Below are 17,026 nucleotides of genomic sequence, written 5' to 3' on the forward strand. Positions count from 1 at the left end.
GTTCAAAACTCGAAAGTTTGGAGAGGCTGCAGTGTCCCGCTGAGGGACCCCCCCACATTATCCGCAACTGCTCGAAAAGAACTGGGCTGTGGCCTGAAGGCCAGCCATGTAGACATCTCTTCTCAATACAAGCCTGGAGATCCCACACCACCAGGGATCCCCCTGGAGCCCTGTGTTCCAGATTCTGGTGTGGGCCGCACATGGGCCAGGGCTGGCTCTGGACTCCTGAGTGCTGAGGTGGAGTTGAGTGTTGGAGGAGGAGCCCCCGCAGCAGGGAAGAAACCCATCCATGTTTGCAGGGAACAGAAGACACGGCAGACGGTACATCCCGCACTTCTACTTCAGGGGACTGGTCAATCCAGACCAGAACAGAATCAGGAACACAATTACACAGCGCTGGGCGCAGCAGCCAAAGTGGCTCAGTCCCAGTCCCCCTCCCCCTCGGGGTTGTCCTCCTGCGACACCTCCAGGTCATTGAAGTGGAAGTTGGCCATCATGTCTCGCATAGCCAGCATCAACTGGTTCAAGCCTTGGTTGTGGTTCAGACCCCCAGGCACTCCTTCCTCTGGCCTCTCCCCCTGCAGCAGCAAGACATGTCTGAGCAGGGCCTCTCTGTGCTGGGACTGGGGACCTGGGGCCCAAGCAGGGAGATGCGTCATCAAGCCCGGGGCGGCCTGCACCCCAGCATGGGACCTGGACCCTCCTCAGGTCCCTGTCAAGGACATGAAGCTCTGAAAAACCAAAGGCACATGTCTACCCAGGCCAGTGCGAGGCAGGGGGCCGAGCAGCCCTGCGGCTCCCAGGATCTGTCGGGCCCACTCCTGCACTGCCCAGCATGGTGCTGATGCTGGACATCTGCATGCAGATGACTGGCTTGAACCACTCAGCACAGAAGCTGAGACATGCCCAACCTACCTCCACAGTTTAATTTGGCAACAGTGACCGGAAGAAGAGGGCAACCATGTTTCCATGGCTGACAGGACTTAACCTGAAACAGGAAGTCAAGAGAAGTCATAAAACAAAGCTAGACTCCCCTTGACTCCTCCCAACGCAGGTCAGGATCCAGCTTGGGGAGGTGCCATGGACACCCAAGGACAACTGGGAAGGAAAGGAAGGGGCCCGGGGGTCTCTCTTCAAGGAGCCTAGTCTGTGAAATGACCACAGCCAGCCTGTCCTCTGCCATGGACAGGCCTTGTTTCCAAGAAGAACTGCAGTCTCACTGGGCGTGGTGGCCATGCCTGTGCCAGCGACTTGGGAAGCTGAGGTAGGCGGATCATGAGTTCAAAGCCAACCTGGGCAAATCAGCAAGATGGCCCCAACATTTAAAAAAGTGCTGGGGCTGCAGCTCAGGGGTAGAGCACCCAGGTTCAATCTCCAGCACCACAAAACAGAAAAGGGCCGCAGGTGCACACTTCCTTCAGCACAAGGCGAGCAGAGAACAGAGCCACAGGCAGGGGACACCACGGCCACTGTCTGCTGGATGCCAGGGCCACACCCATGCTCTGAGGAGGATAAAGCCCATGTGGGCAGAGAGCAGAGCAAGGTGCCTCTGTACCGCTGACTAATGACCTCCTCCTGAGCTACTGGGGAACTTGACACAATGGGCTTCACTGTGAACACACAGTCCCATTATAACTTCTACAAAGTTGGTGGGGAAAGGTGGGGCTGGAAGGCAGCCTACCTTAAAAGGGAGGGCTGCCAGCAGCTCTGGGGCTTATCCCAGACAAGCAGCTCCTCAGCACATTTTTCCCCTGCCAGGATGGAACCCAGGTCACACATACTAGGCTAGTGCTCTGCCACTGAGCTAAACCCTGGCCCTTTTGATTTTGAGAAAGGGTCTTGCTAAGCTGTTGGCCTTGAACTTGTGATCCTCATGGTCTCAGCCCTGAGTAGCTGAGATTATAGGTGTGGCCCTAACACCAGAAGTAAAGGTGAAAGGGTTCTTGTTGGCTCTGAAAGCTGCCCACACTCTGGGGGCAGCCTGTAGGCGGACTCTGATGTGTTTCTTTGTCACTTTCTGTCCCACAAACCCACTCTCCTTGCCCAGCCTCACGGGCCTTCTTGCTGCCTTCCTGCTGCTCTGGGTATCTCTCGGTGCACTTTGGACCTTACCCTTATCTCTAGGTTCTACAATTCTCATCTGTTCCTACCACGGCAGCTGACCACAGGCAGAGTGGCTTCTTATTCTGCTTCCCACTGCGTTTCTAGTACCTGCTACAAAATCTGGAAAGAAACGCTCAGAGTTGGGTGGATATGTGCAAAGGCAGCTGTGTCCCGAGTGTCACTTCTGCTCCCTCTTCCCTGTGGCTGACCGCTGGCCTTCTGGGCTGCCTTCGGTGGGCATCGAGCCCCGGGGAGCCCCGAGGCACTGACCTGGGTCTGCACAAGCACAGTGGGGGTGAGGGCATTACCTCTCTGGTCTGACGTAGGAGTAGATGGTGTCCAGGGGAGGCAGAGGGTCAAACCCCGTCACAGACTGTGTGGTCACATCCTTTAGAAAGGGGAGAAACAGTGATGCTAGAGCCTTCTGGGGCAGGTCACTCAACAGAGAAAGGGAATGGGCTTGGCTTTCTGCCCCTGGGCAGAGGCATGGTGGGAAAGGTCAGGCACACAGGAAGTGCCCATGCATTCCATGATCAAACTCACTGTGGTGCCCAAGCCACACAGCACGGGCTGAACCACAAGTCACACAAAGCCGGCACAGCCCTGTCCGGCCTCTCTACCCTCTCCCGCCAGCACCACGCTGTCACTACTCATCAGAAGAAGCCTTCCTGGCCAGAAGAGGTTGGCAGTGCTGTCCTGAGGATCAGCAGAGCAGCTTAGGTAAATTAGTGGTGTCGAGGGCCCCAAGGGACCCCCTGTCCTGGCCGCCCTGACCTGCCTCTTCCTACAGACCTGTGGTGCCCTTGAGGTTTCCCCACAGCAGCAGCCTGCTCTCAGCAGTGTTGCATGCAGGCCTGGCCACCAGCAAGGCACATAGGGCCAAGACTATGGGTCCAGCTGCTCCTGGATTGACCAGCACCCCAGTAGGCTGAGGGAAGGTACATATACCCCCTTTGGCCTCACCCACCGTCCTGCCTGTGGGCTGCCAGGAGCAGGAGGGGAACGGTCACACAGCCCACCATTACGCCATCCTCCTTACCGGGGGAAGCGCAGCAACAGCCTCCCTGATCTCCGAGAGGATCACATGGCGTTGGATGTTTCTGGGTGCACGCTGGTAGAGCATCTTCCACCTGAGGCCAGGGCAAACAGCAACAGATTAACCATTGCCCACCCTGCAAACTGCTAAGCCCTTCCTCCCTGGCAGGTCTCCATCTCCCAAGGATCTCCAGCTTCACCCCCAGACAGCCAGGCAGTCAGTCCATGGTGTGCTGAGTGAGTCTCTGAAGGACCCGAGTGTCACTACAGCTGCGGCATGGGGCCTGCCCCTGCTGGACAGGGTGGGGCAGAGAAGCTTCACAGGGAGCAGAACGTGCTCCTGCCCATTAAAACATCCCCTCTAGTGTGGAGAACAGATGAGTGCACAGTGAATACTGGCTGTGAGGGCCAGGGTTCCAGGGTCCCCACTCTCCCATCATTTCTTCAATTTTACTTAAACAGCAGAGGGCTTCCTCTGGGCAGTTAGGGGAGACTCCTGGCCAGCACAGACCACAGAGTCCTCACTGTACTACCCAGCCTGGCCACAGCAGTCCCAGACTACAATGCTAACAGGGCCAAAGGCCAGACCATGGGTGGAAGTGGGCCAGGGCTGCTGCTTGCTGCTATCTCTGCCAGCAGGTGTGAGCCTGGCACCTGCTATAGCAGATGTGAGAACCAGGCGCACAGCAGTAGGCAGGACAGAATATGGGCAGACCCATGCCACACCTTCAATCCCACCTGGACAGTGGCAGCAGCCTTGGGGTCTACATGCTCACCCACAGGAGAGCAGGGCTATGCCAGCAGCAGTAGACATGAAACCACTCTGGCCCACAGCATCTAACATCAGAGGGTGCCCAGAGAGGGCAGGAGGGGCTGACCTGCACGAATACCCAGCATCTCACCTGTTCACACAAGCCTCCGCAGTGGGGTCCCCAGCGTCCACTGCCTGAAGAACCTCGCGAACATTTTCCTCCAGCCAGCTCATGGTGGCAGGCTATTTCCAGAGGAAGTGCGACCTCCCGAGGTACAGACTAACCAGCTGGGTAGGGCAGGGGGGTGGCTGTGGGAGCAAGGCCTGGGTCAGGGATGGGGGGCTGGCTGTGGGAGCAAGGCCAGGGTCAGGGATGGGGGGCTGGGTGGAGCACGGCCAAGGTCAGGGATGGGGAGCTGGGTGTGGGAAAAAGGCCATGGTCAGGGCAGGGGACTGGCTGTGGGAGCAAGACTGGGACATGGATGGGAGTTGGGTGGAGCAAGGCCAAGGTCAGAGATGGGGAGCTGGGTGGAGGAAGGTCAAGGTCAGGGATGGGGAGCTAGGAGTGGGAACTAGGCCATGGTCAGGGCAGGGGCCTGGCTGTGGGAGCAAGACCTGGGTGAGGGATGGGAGCTGGGTGGAGCAAGGCCAAGGTCAGGGATGGGGAGCTGGGTGTGGGAGCAAGGCCTGGGTCAGGGATAGGGAGCTGGGTGGAGCAAGGCCTGGATCAGGGATGGGAGACTGGTTGTAGAGCAAGGCCAGGGTCAGGGATGGAGAGTTGGGTGGAGCAAGGCCTGGGTCAGGGATGGGGGACTGGCTGTGGGAACAAGGCCTGGGTCAGGGATGGGGAGCTGGGTGGAGCAAGGCCAAGGTCAGGGATGGGGAGCTGGCTGTGGGAATAAGGCGAGGGTCAGGGATGAGAAGCTGGCTGTGGGAGCAAGGCCAGGGTCAGGGAAGGGGGGCTGGCTGTGGGAGCAAGGCCAGGGTCAGGGATGAAGGACCGGCTGTGGGAACAAGGCCTGGGTCAGGGATAGGGAGCTGGGTGGAGCAAGGACAAGGTCAGGGATGAGGAGCTGGGAGGAGAAAGGCCAAGGTCAGGGATGGGGAGCTGGGTGGAGCAAGGCCAGGGTCAGGGATGGGGAGCTGGCTGTGGAATAAGGCCAGGGTCAGGGTAGGGGCCTGGCTGTGGGAGCAAGGCCTGGGTCAGGGATGGGGGGCTGGCTGTGGGAGCAAGGCCAGGATCAGGGATGGGAACCTGGGTAAAGCAAGGCCAAGGTCAGGGATGGGGAGCTGGCTGTGGGAGCAAAGCCAGGGTCAGGGATGGGGGGCTGGGTGGAGCAAGGCCAAAGTCAGGGATGGGGAGCTGGGAGTGGGAACTAGGCCATGGTCAGGGCAGAGGACTGGCTGGGGGAGCAAGACCAGGGTCAGGGATGGGAGTTGGGTGGAGCAAAGCGAAGGTCAGGGATGGGAAGCTGGGTGTGGGAGCAAGGCCTGGGTCAGGGATGGGGAGCTGGGTGGAGCAAGGCCTGGATCAGGGATGGGAGACTGGTTGTAGAGCAAGGCCAGGGTCAGGGATGGAGAGTTGGGTGGAGCAAGGCCTGGGTCAGGGATGGGGGACTGGCTGTGGGAACAAGGCCTTGGTCAGGGATGGGGAGCTGGGTGGAGCAAGGCCAAGGTCAGGGATGGGGAGCTGGCTGTGGGAATAAGGCGAGGGTCAGGGATGAGAAGCTGGCTGTGGGAGCAAGGCCAGGGTCAGGGATGGGGGGCTGGCTGTGGGAGCAAGGCCAGGGTCAGGGATGAAGGACTGGCTGTGGGAACAAGGCCTGGGTCAGGGATAGGGAGCTGGGTGGAGCAAGGACAAGGTCAGGGATGGGGAGCTGGGAGGAGAAAGGCCAAGGTCAGGGATGGGGAGCTGGGTGGAGCAAGGCCAGGGTCAGGGATGGGGAGCTGGCTGTGGAATAAGGCCAGGGTCAGGGTAGGGGCCTGGCTGTGGGAGCAAGGCCTGGGTCAGGGATGGGGGGCTGGCTGTGGGAGCAAGGCCAGGATCAGGAATGGGAACCTGGGTAAAGCAAGGCCAAGGTCAGGGATGGGGAGCTGGCTGTGGGAGCAAAGCTAGGGTCAGAGATGGGGGGCTGGGTGGAGCAAGGCCAAAGTCAGGGATGGGGAGCTGGGAGTGGGAACTAGGCCATGGTCAGGGCAGAGGACTGGCTGGGGGAGCAAGACCAGGGTCAGGGATGGGAGTTGGGTGGAGCAAAGCGAAGGTCAGGGATGGGGAGATGGGTGTGGGAGCAAGGTCTGGGTCAGGGATGGGGACCTGGGTGAGCAAGGCCTGGGTCAGGAATGGGAGACTGGCTGTGGGAGCAAAGCCAGGGTCAGGGATAAAGAACTGCGTGGAGCAAGACCAAGGTCAGGGATGGGAAACTGGGTGGAGCAAGGCCAGGGTCAGGAATGGGGAGCTGGCTATGGGAATAAGGCCAGGGTCAGGGCAGGGGGCTGGCTGTGGGACCAAGGCCTGTGTCAGGGATGGGGAGCTGGGTGGAGCAAGGCCAAGGTCAGGGATGGGGAGCTGGGTGGAGCAAGGCCAAGGTCAGGGATGGGGAGCTAGGTGGAGCAAGACCTGTGTCAGGGATAGGAAGCTGGCTGTGGGAGCAAGCCTGGGTCACAGATGGGGAGCTGGGTAGAGCAAGGCCTGGGTCAGGGATGGGGGGCTGGCTGTGGAGCAAGGCCTGGGTCAGGGACGGAGGGCTGGCTGTGGGAGCAAGGCTTGGGTCAGGGATTGGGGGCTGGCTGTGGGATCAAGGCCTGGGTCCGGGATGGGGAGCTGGGTGAAGCAAGGCCAAGGTCAGAGATGGGGGGCTGACTTTGGGAGCAAGCCTTTGTCAGGGATGGGGGGCTGGCACTGGGAGCAAGACCTGGGTCAGGGATGGGGAGCTGGGTGGAGCAAGGCCAGCGTCAGGGATGGGGAGCTGGGTGGAACAAGGCCAGGGTCAGGGATGGGGGACTGCCTGTGGGAGCAAGACCAAGGTCAGGGATAAGGAGCTGGCTGTGGGAGCAAGGCCTGGGTCAGGGTTGGAGAACTGGGTGGAGCTAGTCCTGCTTCAGGGATGGGCGACAGGCTGTGGGAGCAAGGCCAGGGTCAGGGATGGAGAGCTGGGTGGAGAAAGGCCTGGATCAGGGATGCCTGTGGGATCAAGGCCTGGGTCAGGGATGGGGAGTTGGGTGAGCAAGGCCAAGGTCAGAGATGGGGGGCTGGCATTGGGAGCAAGCCTGTGTCAGGGATGGGGAGCTGGGTGGAGCAAGGCCTGGGTCAGGGATGGGAGCTGCTTGGAGCAAAGCCTGGGTCAGGGATTGGGGACTGGCTATGGGAACAAGGCCTGGGTCAGGAATGAGGAGCTGGGTGGAGCAAGGCCAAGGTCAGGGATGGGGAGCTGAGTGAAGCAAGGCCTGGGTCAAGGATTGGGGACTGGCTGTGGGAACAAGGCCATTTTCAGGGATGTGGGACTGGCTTTGGGAGCAAGGCCTGGGTCAGGGATGGGGGACTGGCTGTGGGAACAAGGCCTGGGTCAGGGATGAGGAGCTGGGTGGAGCAAGGCCAGCGTCAGGGAAGGGGAGCTGTGTGGATCAAGACCTGGGTCAGGGTTGGGAGCTGCGTGGAGCAAGGCCAGTGTCAGGGATTGCGGGCTGGGTGGAGGAAGGCCAAGGTCAGGGATGGAGAGCTGGGTGTGGGAACTAGGCCATGGTCAGGTCAGGGGACTGGCTGTGGGAGTAAGACCTGGGACAGGGATGGGAGTTCGGTGGAGCAGGGCCATGGTCAGGGATGGGGAGCTGGATGTGGGAGCAAGACCTGGGTCAGGGATGCCGAGCTGCATAGAGCAAAGCCTAGGTTAGGGGTAGGGTACTGGCTGTGGGAGCAAGGCAAGGGTCAGGGATGGAGAGCCGGGTAGAGCAAGGCTTGGGTCAGGGATGAGGAGCTCGGTGGATCAAGACCTGGGTGAGGGATGAGGAGCTGGGTGGAGCAATGCCATGGTCAGGGATGGGGAGCTGGCTGTGGGAACAAGCCTGGGTCATGGATGGGGAGCAGGGTGGTGCACGGCTTGGGTCAGGGATTGGGGGCTGCCTGTGGGATCAAGGCCTGGGTCAGGGATGGAGAGCTGGGTGGAGCAAGGCCAAGTTTAGAGATGGGTGGCTGGCTTTGGGACCAATCCTGTGTCAGGTATGGGGAGCTGGGTGGAGCAAGGCCTGGGTAAGGGATGGGGGGCTTGCTCTGGGAGCAAGACCTGGGTCACGGATCGGGAGCTGGGTGGAGCAAGGCCAGGGTCAGGGATAGGGAGCTGTGTGGAACAAGGCCAGGGTCAGGGATGGGGTATTGGCTGTGGGAGCAAGGCCAGGTTCAGGGATGGGGGACTGGCTTTGGGAGCAAGGCCAGGGTCTGGGTTGGGGAGCTGGGTGGAGCAAGGCCAAGGTCAGGGATGGGGAGCTGGCTGTGAAAGCAAGGCCTGGGTCACGGTTGGGGCACTGGGTGGAGGCAGGCCTTCCTCAGGGATGGGGGACTGGCTGTGGTAGCAAGGCCAGGGTCAGGGATGGAGAGCTGGGTGGAGAAAGGCCTGGATCAGAGATGGGGGGCTGGCTGTGGGATCAAGGCCTGGGTCAGGGATGGGGGACTGGCTGTGGGAACAAGGCCTGGGACAGGGATGGGGAGCTGGGTGTAGCAAGGCATGGGTGAGGGATGGGGGACTGGCTGTGGGATCAAGGCCTGGATCAGGGATCGGGTGCTGGATGGAGCAAGGCTAGGGTCAGGGATGGAAGCTGGGTGGAGCAAAGCCTGGGTCAGGGATTGGGGACTGGCTGTGGGAAGAAGGCCTGGGTCAGGGATGAGGAGCTGGGTGGAGCAAGGCCAAGGTCAGGAATGGGGAGCTGTGTGGATCAAGACCTGGATCAGGGTTGGGAGCTGGGTGGAGCAAGGCCAGGGTCAGGGATTTAGAGCTGGCTGTGGGAGCAAGCCTGGGTCAGAGATGGGGAGCTGGGTGGAGCAAGGCCTGGGTCAGGATTGGGTAGCTGGTTGTGGAGCAAGGCCAGGGTTAGGAATGGGGGGCTGGGTGGAGTAAGGCCAAGGTCAGGGATGGGGAGCTGGGTGTTGGAACTAGGCCATGGTCAGGGCAGGGGACTGGCTGTGGGAGCAAGACCTGGGACAGGGATGGGAGTTGGGTGGAGCAAGGCCAAGGTCAGTGATGGGGAGCTGGATATGGGAGCAAGACCTGAGTCAGGGATGGGGAGCTGGGTAGAGCAAAGGCTGGGTCAGGGTTAGGGGACTGGCTATGGGAGCAAGGCCAGTGTCATGGATGGGGAGCCGGGTGGAGCAAGGCCTGGATCAGGGATGGGGGACTGGCTGTGGTAACATGGCCTGGGTCAGGGTTGAGAAGATAGGAGGAGCAAGGCCAAGGTCAGGGATGGGGAGGTGGGTGAATCAAGACCTGGGTCAGGGATGAGGAGCTAGGTAGAGCAAGGCCAGGGTCAGGGTGGGGAGCTGGCTGTGGGAGCAAGCCTGGGTCAGAGATGGGGAGCTGGGTGGAGCAAGGCCTGGGTCAGGGAATAGGAGCTAGCTGTGGAGCAAGGTGTGGATCAGGTATGGGGGGCTGGCTGTGGAGCAAGGCCTGGGTCAGGGATGGGGTCTGGCTGTGGGAGCAAGGCTTGGGTCAGGGATTGGGGGCTGGTTGTAGGATCAAGGCCTGGGTCAGGGATGGGGAGCTGGGTGGAGCAAAGCCAAGGTCAGAGATGTGGGCCTGGCTTTGGGAGCAATCCTGTGTCAGGGATGGGGAGCTGGGTGCAGCAAGGCCTGGGTAAGGGTTGGGGGGCTGGCTGTGGGAGCAAGACCTGGGTAAGGGGTGGTGAGCTGGGTGGAGCAAGTTCAAGGTCAGGGATGTGGAGGTTGCTGTGGGAGCAAGGCCTGGGTCAGGGATCGGGGGCTGGGTGTGGAAATAAGGCCAGTGTCAGGGATGGGGAGCTGGGTGGATCAAGGCCTGGGTCAGAGATGGGGACCTGGCTGTGGAGCAAGGCCTTGGTTAGGTATGGGCGACTGGCTGTGGTGCAAGGACTGGGTCTGGGATGGGCGGCTGGCTGTGGGAGCAAGCCTGGGTCAGGGATGGGGAGCTGGGTGGAGCAAGGCCTGGGTCAGGGATGGGGGGCTGGCTATGAGAGCAAGACCTGGGTCAGGAATGGGGAGTTGGGTGGAACAAGGCCTGGGTTAGGGATGGGGGGCTGGCTATGAAAGCAAGACCTGGGTCAGGGATGGGGAGCTGGGTGGAGCAAGGCCTGGGTCAGGGATGGGGGGCTGGCTATGGGAGCAAGACCTGGGTCAGGGATGGGGAGCTGGGTGGAGCATGTCCAAGGTCAGGGATAGGGAGCTGGCTGTGGGAGCAAGGCCAGGGTTACAGATGGGGAGCTGGGTGTAGCAAGGCCAAGGTCACGGATGGGGCTCTGGCTGTGTGAGCAAGACCTGGGTCAGGGATGGGGAGCTGGGTGGAGCAAGGCCAAGGTCAGGGATGGGGAGCTGGCTGTGGGAATAAGGCCAGGGTCAGGGATCGGGAGCTGGTCGGAGCAAGGCCTGGGTCAGGGATGGGGGACTGGCTGTGTGAGGAAGGCCAGGGTCAGGGATCGGCGACTGGGTGGAGCAAGGCCAGGGTCAGGGATGGGGAGCTGGGTAGAGCAAGGCCAGTGTCAGGGCAGGGGGCTGGCTGTGGGATCAAGACCAGTGTCAGGGATGGGAGCTGGGTGGAGCAAAGCCAACATCAGGGATGGGGAGCTGGGTGTGGGAGCAAGGCCTGGGTCAGGGATGGGGACCTGGGTGGAGCATGGCCTGGGTCAGGAATGGGAGACTGGCTGTGGGAGCAAGGCCAGGGTCAGGGATGAAGAGCTGGGTGGAGCAAGGCCAGGGTCACTGATGGGGGATTGGCTGTGGGAACTAGGCCTGGGTCAGGGATGAGGAGCTGGGTGGATCAAGACCAAGGTCAGGGATGGGAAACTGGGTGGAGCAAGGCCAGGGTCAGGGATGGGGAGCTGGCTGTGGGAATAAGGCCAGGGTCAGGGCAGGGGGCTGGCTGTGGAAGCAAGGCCTGTGTCAGGGATGGGGAGCTGGGTGGAGCAAGGCCAAGGTCAGGGATGGGGAGCTGGGTGGAACAAGACCTGGGTCAGTGATGTGGAGCTGTGTGGAACAAGGCCAGAGTCAGGGATGGGAGCTGTGTGGAGCAAGGTCTGAGTCAGGGATTGGGGACTGGCTGTGGGAACAAGGCCAGGTTCAGGGATGTGGGACTGGCTTTGGGAGCAAGGCCTGGGTCAGGGATGGGGGACTGGCTGTGGGATCAAGGCCTGGGTCACTGATGGGGAGCTGGGTGGAGCAAGGCCAGGGTCAGGGATGGGAGCTGGGTGGAGCAAAGCCTGGGTCAGGGACTGGAGACTGGCTGTGGCAACAATGCCTGGGTCAGGAATGAGGAGCTGAGTGGAGCAAGGCCAAGTTCAGGGATGGAGAGCTGTGTGGATCAAGACCTGGGTCAGGGTTGGGAGCTGGGTGGAGCAAGGCCATGGTCAGGGATTGAGAGCTGGCTGTGGGAGCAAGCCTGGGTCAGAGATGGGGAGCTGGGTGAAGCAAGGCCTGGGTCAGGGATGGGGAGCTAGGTGGAGCAAGGTCTGGGTCAGGGATTGGGTACTGGCTGTGGGAATAAGGCCAGGTTCAGGGATGTGGGAATGGCTTTGAGAGCAAGGCCTGGGTCAGGGGTGGGGGACTGGCTGTGGGAACAAGGCCTGGGTCAGGGATGAGGAGCTGGGTGGAGCAAGGCCAGGGTCAGGAATGGGAGCTGGCTGTGGGAGCAACCTTGGGTCAGAGATGGGGAGCTGGGTGGATCAAGGCCTGGGTCAGGGATGGGCCGCTGGTTGTGGGAGCAAGGCCTGGGTCAGGGATGGGGAGCTGGGTGTGGGAACTAGGCCATGGTCAGGTCAGGGGACTGGCTGTGGGAGGAAGACCTGGGACAGGGATGGGAGTTCGGTGGAGCAAGGCCAAGGTCAGGGATGGGGGGCTGGATGTGGGAGCAAGCCCTGGGTCAGGGATGCGGAGCTGGGTAGAGCAAAGCCTGGGTTAGGGATAGGGGACTGGCTGTGGGAGCAAGGCCAGGGTCAGGGATGGAGAGCTGGGTGGATCAAGGCCTTTTGTCAGGGAATAGGTGCTATGTGGAGCAAGGCCAAGGTCAGGGATGAGGAGCTGGGTGGATCAAGACCTGGGTCAGGGATGAGGAGCTGGGTGGAGCAAGGCCTGGGTAAGGGATGGGGGGCTGGTTCTGGGAGCAAGACCTGGGTCAGGGATGGGGAGCTGGGTGGAGCAAGGCCAGGGTCAGGGATGGGGTACTGGCTGTGGGAGCAGGCCAGATTCAGGGATGGGGGACTGGCTTTGGGAGAAAGGCCAGGGTCTGGGTTGGGGAGCTGGGTGGAGCAAGGCCAAGGTCAGGGATGGGGAGCTGGCTGTGGGAGCAAGGCCTGGGTCAGGGTTGGGGCTCTGGGTGGAGCCAGGCCCGCCTCAGGGATGGGGGACTGGCTGTGGGAGCAAGGCCAGGGTCAGGGATGGAGAGCTGGGTGGACAAAGGCCTGGATCAGGGATGGAGGGCTGGCTGTGGGATCAAGGCCTGGGTCAGGGATGGGGAACTGTGTGGAGCTAGGCCAAGGTCAGAGATGGGGGGCTGGCATTGGGAGCAAGCCTGTGTCTGGAATGGGGAGCTGGGTGGAGCAAGGCCTGCGTCAGGGATGGGGGCCTGGCTCTGGGAGCAATACCTGGGTCAGGCATGGGGAGCTGGGTGGAGCAAGGCCAGGGTCAGGGATGGAGAGCTGGGTGGAGCAAGGCCTGGGTCAGGGATGGGGGACTGGCTGTGGGATCAAGGCCTGGGTCAGGGATGGGGAGCTGGGTGGTGCAAGGCCAGGGTCAGTGATGGGAGCTGGGTGGAGCAAAGCCTGGGTCAGGTATTGGGGACTGGCTGTGGGATCAAGGCCTGGGTCAGGGATGGGGAGCTGGGTGGAGCAAGGCCAGGGTCAGTGATGGGAGCTGGGTGGAGCAAAGCCTGGGTCAGGGATTGGGGACTGGCTGTGGGAACAAGGCCTGGTTCAGGGATGAGGAGCTAGGTGGAGCAAGGCCAAGGTCAGGGATGGGGAGCTGGCTGTGGGAGCCAGCCTGGGTCAGAGATGGGGAGCTGGGTGGAGCAAGGCCTGGGTCAGAGATGGGGAGCTGGTTGTGGAGCAAGGCCAGGGTCAGGGATGTGGGGCTGGGTGGAATAAGGCCAAAGTCAGGGATGAGGAGCTGGGTGTTGGAACTAGGCCATGGTCAGGGCAGGGGACTGTCTGTGGGAGCAAGACCTGGGACAGGCATGGGAGTTGGGTGGAGTAAGGCCAAGGTCAGGGATGGGGAGCTGGATGTGGGAGCAAGACCTGGGTCAGGGATGGGGAGCTGGGTAGAGCAAAGGCTGGGTCAGGAATAGGGGACTGGCTGTGGGAGCAAGGCCAGGGTCAGGGATGGGGAGCCGGATGGAGCAAGGCCTGGGTCAGGGATGGGGGGACTGGCTTGGTAACAAGGCCTGGGTCAGGGATGAGGAGCTAGGTGGAGTAAGGCCAAGGTCAGGGATGGGGAGCTGGGTGGATCAAGACCTGGGTCAGGGATGAGAAGCTGGGTGGAGCAAACCAGGGTCAGGGTGGGGATCTGGCTGTGGGAGCAAGCCTGGGTCAGAGATGGGAAGCTGGTTGGAGCAAGGCCTGGGTCAGGGCATGGGAGCTGGCTGTGGAGCAAGGTGTGGATCAGGGATGGGGGGCTGGCTGTGGAGCAAGTCCTGGGTCAGGGATGGGGGGCTGACTGTGGGAGCAAGGCTTGGGTCAGGGATTGGCGGCTGGCTGTGGGATCAAGCCCTGGGTCAGGGATGTGGTGCTGGGTGGAGCAAAGCCAAGGTCAGAGATAGGGGGCTGGCTTTGGGAGCAAGCCTGTGTCAGGGATGGGGAGCTGGGTGCAGCAAGACCTGAGTAAGGGTTGGGGGTTAGCTGTGGGAGCAATACCTGGGTAAGGGATGGGGAGCTGGGTGGAGCAAGTTCAAGATCAGGGATGTGGAGCTTGCTGTTGGAGCAAGGCCTGGGTCAGGGATTGGGGTCTGGGTGTGGGAATAAGTCCAGGGTCAGGGATGGGGAGATGGGTGGAGCCAGGCCTGGGTCAGGGATGGGGGACTGGCTGTGGCAGAAAGGCCAGGTTCAGGGATGGAGAGCTGGGTAGAGCAAGGCCTTGGTCAGGGATGGGTAACTGGCTGTGGGACCAAGGCCTGGGTCCGGGATGAGGAGCTGGGTGGAGAAAGACCAATGCCAGGGATGGGGAGTTGGGTGGAGCAAGGCTAGGGTTCGTGATGGGGCGCTGGATGTGGGAATAAGGCCAGGGTCCGGGCAGGGGGCTGGCTGTGGGAGTAAGGCCTGGGTCAGGGATCGGGAGTTGGGCAGAGCAACGCCAAGATCAGGGATGGGGAGCTGGGTGGATCAAGGCCTGGGTCAGAGATGGGGACCTGGGTGGGGCAAGGCCAGGGTCAGGGATGGGGAGCTGGCTGTGGAGCAAGCCCTTGATTAGGGATGGCTGGCTGGCTGTGGTGCAAGGACTGGGTCTGGGACGGGGCGCTGGCTGTGGCAGCAAGCCTGGTTCAGGGATGGGGAACTGGGTGGAGCAAGGCCTGGGTCAGGGATGGGGGACTGGTTATGGGAGCAAGACCTGGGTCAGGGATGGGGAGCTGGGTGGAGCATGTCCAAGGTCAGGGATAGGGAGCTGGCTGTGGGAGGAAGGCCAGAGTTATGGATGGGGAGCTGGGTATAGCAAGGCCAAGGTCACGGATGGGGCGCTGGCTGTTGAGCAAGACCTGGGTCAGGGATGGGGAGCTGGGTGGAGCAAGGCCAAGGTCAGGGATGGGGAGCTGGCTGTGGGAGCAAGGCAAGGGTCAGGGATCGGGAGCTGGTCGGAGCAAGGCCTGGGTCAGAGATGGGGGACTGGCTGTGAGAGGAAGACCAGGGTCAGGGATGGGGGACTGGGTGGAGCAAGGCCAAGGTCAGGGATGGGGAGTTGGGTACAGCAAGGCCAGCGTAAGGGCAGGGGGCTGGCTGTGGGAGCAAAGCCAAGGTCAGGGATAGGGAGCTGGCTGTGGGAGCAACATCAGGGTGCAGGATGAGGGCTGGCTTTGGGAGCAATGCCTGCGCCATGGTGGGGCCTGACTGTGGGAGCAAAGCCTGTGAGCAGACCCCCCAGCAGGACCTTCTGGAGCAAAAAGAGGCTGTCTCTCAGCTACTGATGGATAGTTCACCTCCTGAAGGGAGGGTATACAGGTCTGGACTTTGAATTGGTGCTGTCTGCGCTCCTCAGCTGACTGAGTTGCTCAGTGTACATGTGTGCCTGCAGAGAGCAATTGCAGAGGACGAAGGCTGCCTAGGGGACAGGGATTCTGGGGTGGACCCCCATAACATGTTTTTCTTTCATTTATGTTTTCTGTTTATTTTTGGTACTGGGGATTGAACCCAGGGGTACTCTACCACTAAGCCACATCCCCAGCCTTTTTATTTTTCATATCTTATATATATTTTTAGTTCTAAATGCACACAATATCTTTATTTTATTATTATTTTTATGTGGTACTGAGGATCAAACCCAGTGCCTCACAAGTTCAAGGCAAGTGCTCCACCACTGAACCACAACTGCAGCCCCCTTTATTTTTCCTTTGAGACAAGGTCTTGCTGAGTTGTTGAGCCTGGATCCCCCTCCTCAGCCTCCAGCATTGCTGGCATCATAGGCTGTGCCACTACACCTGGCTGTCTCCTCTGTATTTTTATGAGAAACATGAAAAAGGTGATATGTGCCAATGCAGAATGTGGAACATACCAGCAACAAGAGACCCTCTGCCCACAGCCAGTGCCTGTGGGTCATGCTGTCTAACCTTAAGCCCTGCTGCCCACTCCTGTCAAAAGGCATCAGGTGAACCTCATGTCTTAGGCCAGAGGCCATTTACTTGATCCACCAGTGTTTCTCTTCAGACGTAAGGTGACCCATATGTGGACACAGACTCCAGGCCTTCCTTAGGGGACAGTAACCAACATCCCCAGGGGTTTCCTGTCTCCGAGATTGCCACCAGGCTGAAGAAGGTTTCCAGGAGACAGAGCCACACACACACCCTGACCCTGCGGAGCAGAGCGCACCTGCCACCCCTCCACTGCCCTGAAGGTAAGCGAGGGCCCCCAGGAGTCGACGAGGATGCCCACTAGGTGTTATCCCAGCAGGGCACCAAGGCTCTACCTTATCTCAGCATCTGGTCCAAAGAAGCGGTGATTGGAGACAGTGGCATCGGGCCACACACTGCAGTACTCGAGCAAGAGCATGAGGACTGCAGGAGGAAGCAGAGGCTCAGGTGCTCAGTGGGCAGGACAAGGACCCGGGGCCCTGTGGGCCCTGATCACAGACACGACTGGAGTCATGACGTCACAGAGGCTGCAAGGCCATGGGGTCCTTGAGTCTGACCAGCGTTCTGAGCTGCTGCAGGGGGAGTGGCTGAGGATGGGGGTCCACAAAGGATGAGCAGGTACCTCTCTGCACACTGGAGGCAGACCCTTGTCCTCCAAGTGCCCTTCCACATCTCAGGGAGACTTGCCATCACCCTTCAAGCATGAGCAACAGACCCTAGGACAGACTGATGGGAGTGGGTCGGCCAGTGCCCTGGAGGAGGTGACCCCACAGGGCCCCAGCGTAAGGACAGTGGCCAACACATGGTCACGGGCTCTGGGTGTCCAGTCCTCTGGGTCAGGGCCTCTGCAGCTCTAGTACTGTCCCCATGCAGTACTCTCTGGCTGAGTAGGCAGGGCTTCCCTACACTGCCCGCATGCCGAGACCCTGCCAGAGGCAGCTGCTGGGAAAGCCGGCCTACCAACTGTCTCCCAGGGACAAGCCGCAGTAGGGTCTCTCCTGAGGGATAGCCATGGCAGCTCTGTTATTCAACGTGGGCCCCGTGGCTCTGTGTCCCCCACCTTGGCTGGCCTACCGAGGGCTCCCAGTTGCATCGAATCCAAGGGGGACAGAGGTGGCTGCTGGGATGATGGGCTGAGCCC

The 17,026-nt window shown here is 60.9% G+C and overlaps 1 pseudogene across 1 annotated transcript in view; it reads right to left on the bottom strand.

Annotated features, from left to right (window-relative positions):
* Window positions 1-317: 317 nt before the first annotated feature.
* The window catches only part of LOC144374098 (ribosome quality control complex subunit TCF25-like), a 31,964-nt pseudogene continuing 15,255 nt past the window's right edge, over window positions 318-17,026 (bottom strand). The window contains exons 13-19 of the transcript XR_013433595.1: window positions 16,221-16,308; window positions 15,016-15,037; window positions 4,041-4,177; window positions 3,143-3,233; window positions 2,412-2,491; window positions 916-988; window positions 318-578 (exon numbers count right to left, since the gene is read on the bottom strand). The product of XR_013433595.1 is annotated as a ribosome quality control complex subunit TCF25-like (transcript). The remainder of the gene's footprint in view (window positions 579-915; window positions 989-2,411; window positions 2,492-3,142; window positions 3,234-4,040; window positions 4,178-15,015; window positions 15,038-16,220; window positions 16,309-17,026) is intronic.

Source organism: Ictidomys tridecemlineatus, unplaced genomic scaffold (assembly GCF_052094955.1).
Source record: "Ictidomys tridecemlineatus isolate mIctTri1 unplaced genomic scaffold, mIctTri1.hap1 Scaffold_58, whole genome shotgun sequence".
NCBI lineage: Eukaryota > Metazoa > Chordata > Mammalia > Rodentia > Sciuridae > Ictidomys > Ictidomys tridecemlineatus.